Source organism: Triticum dicoccoides, chromosome 5A (assembly GCF_002162155.2).
Source record: "Triticum dicoccoides isolate Atlit2015 ecotype Zavitan chromosome 5A, WEW_v2.0, whole genome shotgun sequence".
Lineage (NCBI taxonomy): Eukaryota > Viridiplantae > Streptophyta > Magnoliopsida > Poales > Poaceae > Triticum > Triticum dicoccoides.
Genome location: NC_041388.1, coordinates 417376783 through 417383188, shown reverse-complemented (window position 1 = coordinate 417383188; position 6406 = coordinate 417376783). Strand labels below are relative to the sequence as shown.

Here is a 6406-nt window from a genome sequence, read left to right as displayed (position 1 = left end):
ATATTTTGTTAGTAAATAAATTGGTGAGGCTGCCGGAAGCTGCACAACATGGTCGGCGTGGCCTTCATCAGCCGGTGGAGGTGACGGGGTGGAGAGGTTTGGCTCCATGTCGCTAGAGAAATCATTGTCAACCCTGACGCTTCCACCATCACTGTTGCCCTCGTTACGGCTGTCGTCAGAGTCATGAACCGCAAAAGCAGGGTCGGGGGAAACTCCTCCGAACGGACAACCAATACTGTGGCAATAGCTTCGAGATCCAAGGAGTCATGCACCGGAATGGAATGAAGAACATTGGTTAAGCTGCAGCTCTTGACCGAGACGAGGGCCACGGAGTAATCAAGCCCAATGAGGCAGACGGTGTCGATCTTGATGGGACAAGCGAAAGAGATCATGGAGTTGGGTGTGAACCAGTATTCAATCGAAAAGTCTTCAATGTTTGAGGCAAAAACAGTGCCGAGACAAAAAAAAAGGAAGCAGTTTTTTGTTTCTTCATGGCGAACGAGATCAGCGGTGTTGATGCGACAGGTAAATGGGCTGGCGCAGCGTTTTTACATCATTTATTGAAATCGCCTACTATCATAGAAACTAGAGGGATAATAGCAAAGAAAATCACGGAGCAGACGAATTTGATGGTAAAAAGGCAGCGAACTGGACGATTGGACGGCACAGGAAGCGCTGCCACTGAGGGTGTCAGGCAGTCACGTCTCAAAAGCAAATTTAGACAAATCCTGGTTGGATGGTTAGGAGGACTATGGTATCCCAAGCCCACCAGGGTAAGTCCTGGTGCTCACATTTACCCCAGCCCATCAGGGTAAGTCCTGGTGCTCACATTTATTCCTGGATTTATTTTAAGATTTTCGACGATGCACATTCAATGAGGAGACGTTCCCGTCGATGACAAGGTGCCTACGGTGACTTCGTAAATTTCAAGATAATATGCCGGCTTAGTCTTTCGGAGGTGCTCATAGGGATAGAGTGTGCATGTGTGCATTTATAGGAGTGAGTGTATGCGCGTGTACATAAGCGCTTGCGTTTGTACGGTGTTCAAAAAACAGCCTATAGCAGTTAGTTAAAACTCTAGAGGATCTGAGCCTACTTGATTCTACACGTTCCACGGCCGTGCATTATGAAAGGTATGCTTTCATCCGTAGATATAAGATTATAATGCAATTGCAAGGTTTGCACTTCCAACTATTCTGTGAAGCTTCAATGCATATCCAGTGGCAAGAGTCGGTTTGACCTTCATATCAAATGTCTCACTGTCCCGCAAATTCTTCAAGGTCTCGAATCAACCAATAAGTTATTACTCCCTCCATACCGAATTACTTGTCGCAGGTATGGACATATCTAGATGTATTTTAGTTCTAGATACATCCATTTCTACGACGAGTAATTTGGAACGGAGAGAGTAGATCACAAGGATTGAAATTCAAACAAAAAAAATACATAGCAGCAGCACACAGACAGTACTTCAGAAAGAACACTTTTACAGGCAGAAGAGGTGAAACAGTCCCTCGGTGACAAAAAGAAACAAGTGTTGAACATCATCGCCCTCATGATAAATTCTGAAGTATTAAGCCTTCGCATCATCGCCCTCACTGCGATTCTGAGAAGAAATACCAGCATTTGAGCCCGAAGCACCCCTCTGAAACATGAGTAAGGTTCAAATACAAGACAATGGGGCTTTCATCAACCCATTCCAGAAAAAGGAAGGGTCTGAATCTTAATTATTTACTTTTCCTCAAAGAAAGATAAAGGCACACAGTTTAATCATGTCGTTAAATTTTGAATTCAAAGCTCAAATCAGGAAGTAGGAAATGAAAAATTTGACGTTAACCAATCAATCCATGGTTCCTACTCTGATGTTCTTTAGAACTTCTTATGTTAATTTGTCTGAGTAGGGCATTTTGGAGACCGAGCTCCATCGAGGACTTCAAAATTTTCAAAATTCAAACCTTTTAGTTTCAAAGAATTCTGAAAAAATACACATGTATACAAGGATGTAATGTGTCTGTGTGTAAAATTTCAGGATGAAACACCTTGAATTGCGAGCTGCACAAAATAAAAAATATCATGGACTTTGAGGATGAACAGTACATATGCTAAAAAGCCCCATTTTTTTTGTAGCTCTCATTTTAACGTTTTTCGACCTGAAATTTTACACACGTGTACATTGTATTTAGGTATATGTGTATTTGTTTTCAGAATTTTTTTAAAGTGAAAAGTTTGGATTTTGAAGTTTTCAAATTAAGGCCTTCATGGAGCTCGGTCTCCATTTGGCATTTTCGAATTTGTCTGCCATATATAGGTGTATGATATAGAACAATTTTAAGTACCTCTTTAATGCAGTACTTGGTAGCAACCAAAGTATAACTTATAATTCGATGCCCTGTTAGCAGAGCCATGCTCAATTAACCATTATTCACTGAGTGTGCTAGCAAACGTATAAGAATGGAACTGCAGACAATAACATGCAATTCAAAGAAGATAAAATTTACAGTTTGGCATATCTATATCTATATGCGTAGGTCTGAAAATATAAACACCCAAAGTGTTTTGCAATGAAGCCCATTTCACAAATTTAGGGCACCTACATAAACCTTGATGAAAAAATATTTCTTATTGATGTAAGATATGTTGACTGTGTGATACCTAATTGACAGCCCAATGAACAAAGTAACTAGACAACTTGCAAAGTTAGCACAAAGAACTAAATCAGAAGTGCATGCATAAATTAAAATATGGGATGGAAAATAATTGTATTGCAGGGGAGGCCATTCATTTGTATGGAGAGAGGTAACAATATTATCTTGCTTATAGTTGCTTATTTATTGTGGAAGAGATTAAAACAGATATAGGAGACAAGAACTAGCGAGCTATAGCAGAAAGAAAAAACATGAATAAATTAGACCAAATGTAAACCTTTACCTGATTTTCTACAGCACTAAGTATCATACTCATGATACTCTTTGAAGCCTCCCTCGATGCCTGTAGACAGGTTAACTTTATTAATTTGACATGTTTCAAGGAAAAGTCCTCAATGATCTGGCTTGTAAATTTAAAACACTATACCTTCATAATGCTACTATAATTCTCCAAACGAGCAGATAAATTTTCCCTATCTTGCTTCTGTGCCACACAATTAAGCCGCCTGAGGGGCCTTGGTTGCTGGAGTCTCGTGCAAAACATGACCAATCATGAGGGTACACTTAAACAATCATTACATCTTCTGCTTTTCAAATGATCATTGAATATTTAAACTTAAAATATGAAAATAAAAGCTATGCTGACTTTCGTTTAGATAAAGAATTACCTGATCTGGAAGGCTTGGACATATTTGATTGATTTTCATGCCTATATCCTGTCGAATCGCATCATCCAAGATACGCGGAAGTAGACCATTGAATGATATGCTACTGCGTTCTGCAAGTGCCTATCAAATAGCAACTCATCCATTGTTAAAATTTCCAGAATAATGAATTATCGATAAGCTAAATTTGAGATCAGCTAACATACAATTCCCTCGTGCTCTTCTTCATGAAGGCAAGTCCACAGTTTTTCATAATCGGAGAGCTGGTGCTCCCATGCCTCCCACTTCTTCAATTCCCAGCCTTCACGTTGTTTTGGCCTACGCGCAATGGCAGTCTTCTTGTATACATCTAAACGTACAAGTGACTTCACAGAGATATAGGATTGCATGTTGTCAGGCTTGTGGGGAAAGAAATCTAACAGCTTTGCCATCTTACACAATTTAGTATTGAAGTTCTCCCCGAGCAACTCATAGGAATATAGGTTGCTGTTGCGACGTTGCAGTATGATCTTATTCCTATGAACCAAATTTGGACCCGGAATGTAATCTGGCGAGTACTGAATATTGTACTTCAGGCTCCACCTTTGCTCCGTTTTGTTCTCAAGTTCCCAGATCTGCAGCGTACCAACAAGCCTTCTGGGAAGAGAAGGACAGGCTTGAGCAGTTGCTATACATATCTTCCCATCTACTCCAGTACCGACAGGGACCGACAGGGACCGCCACCTGCACAATCTTCATGTACAATTGCTGGCAGTTGTATCCGTGCAAAACTTTCTTCACTGAGATCAAAGGTCATAACTGCATGCTGCCAGTTAGCTACCATGTCTTCAATTAGCCAACACACTGTTCCGTCAATATTGACTGCTCCAGAGTTTTTTACACGGTTTAAGCTTAGGGCTTCTGGAGTTTCGATATCTCTCCATTTCTCATCACCAAGTGTGTAAACTTGAATGACGCTGAATCTGCTATTATTATGGGAGCGGGTGCTGCCCACAACAGGATCACCAAGGAAGTGTGTGATCTTGTATTCTTTTGTCAATGGGTGAAATCCAAAGTTGTAGAACAAGAAGTGATCACCCCTCAAATTCTTTACAGGTTTCTCAAGATGCAGGCATTCACCAGTTGCAAAGTTAGCTACCTTGAGTGTTGATGACTTTGTGTATAAGACAAGAAGCCCATTGCATGAACCGCAAAGGAAATCGTCAGGCCCAATCACTGGCACTGCATATGTCGATGGCGACCAGGCTTCATCAATCAGGATAGCATCAGCAGGATGGGGCTCACCTGAGACCGACTCTTGCGGAAAGAATAGGACGGCACATTGGGGCGCATCCTGGAGGTGAGAGGTGACAAACTGGGGATCTCGGATGATTTTGTGCCACTGCTCACAAACACCAGTGCACCTCAACAAAGTGCTCACTGGAAGCCTCAAAAATATCCGCTCAATGAGTTCTCCTGGGAGACCGTTTATAATGCATTCCTCATCTCTTTGCTTCTTTGGTTTGGTTTCCTCGGAAGCCATAGTAAGCAATCTAGTCTCTTGAGGAAGCCTAGGTACCAAATCCTCCTGTAGACACATTTAAGAAAATAGGGGAAGTGAGTAAAGATTATGATTAAAGTAATTTGCAGGAAAATAACATGAAGTTTAGGTAAAGTTTGACAGATGTTTTAGTTCACCTGCTTAGAATTGGTAAAGAAGGAAATAAGTGGCACCACCTGTAGCAAACATGGAGCCCTGTGTTGCTATTGATCAGTAACCATAAACAAATCGATATACATATGATGCCTGCAAAGTTGAAATGACAAGCTGGGTTAAAACTAAAAGCATGGTGAGATACACATATCAGGATGCATAGATGAAACACAAAGTGAGTGCGACACTGCTAAATTTTGCTGGCGAAATTCCAGCCACACGACACGCCCCGAATGACACTCCGCACGACACAATGTGTGCATCAGTGCGACAACCATACAACTTAGAAATAGTTTACATTGGATAAAACAAGCAGATGATGCATTTTTGGCATTAGAAAAGACGTACAAACTCCGGAATCAACCAAGAAAACTGCATCAATGACGAAAGGGACCAGTCTCTGACAGCAATTTGTGCACCTTTTGTGAGTTTCAGTGGCTACGGTAGTATGCAAATGTCTGAACACCTCTCTGATGTATTCCGGCACCGTGGAACAGCAGATCAGGCGAAGGAACGAAATGATACTCAGTTACTCACATGAATCAATTGACGGATACTAGTAGATGAAAAGCTTGCAAGTTCACGCTCAGCAATTTGAGGGCAGCAAAAGGGGGGGTCGGAGCTTACCGCCACCGCGAAAACCTGCACCAAAGACCCAAGACGGAACGGAACCCCGCCGCCTCGCCTCGCTTCCCCTCCCTCGAGCACGCGGGTCGCGAGGCCTCGCTTCGTCTCCCGCCGCAACAGGGCGCCGCACGGGCTGTCGGTGTCTAGGGTTTAGAGCGCGGAATGGAGATTGGGGAATTTTCTGCGCGGTTCGCGCACGACTGCCGCCGCGATCAGGCGGGGAGTTAGCAAAGGGAAAGCGCACGGCCCAGCACACCAAGCGAAGGGCGCACGGCCCAGGACGAGACGGCCTCTCACTAAGCAACTAGTCAACGAGCGCTCCTTCGGAAGCCTCACAACGATCAATGTCACTTGACGCGCTCTCAGTTATTCGACACTTGGCGCGCTCTCAGTCATTCGCCACGTGTCGCGCTTTGGACGCTTCCTTTGAATTTTGTTTCTTTATTTTTTCACACGTGTTTTCGGCTTTTTAAACGGTTGTTTCCGGTGGTTTTCGACGTTTTGGTTTCCCTCGGTCTTTCTTAGCTTTTCGATAAAAAAAATTGAAATTTCTTTTTGCATGAAAAAACGTGTTTTCTTTTATTTTTCTTTCGCGAAAGTCACGGTTTTTCTTCCGCGAGAGGCACGGCCGTGCATTTCGGAAACGAAAAAAAACATGTTTTTTTTCTTTCGCGAGAGTCACGGTTTTGCTTCCGCGAGAGGCACGGTTGTGCTTTTGCGAGAGTCACGGCCGTGCCTCTCGGAAAAGGAAAAAACAAAACGCGTTTTCTATTTTT

General features: G+C 42.7%; 1 pseudogene; it reads right to left on the bottom strand.

Moving 5' to 3' along the window:
• Positions 1–1241: 1241 nt before the first annotated feature.
• Positions 1242–5817, bottom strand: LOC119301953 (annotated as a pseudogene).
• Between the last annotated feature and the right edge of the window lie 589 nt (positions 5818–6406).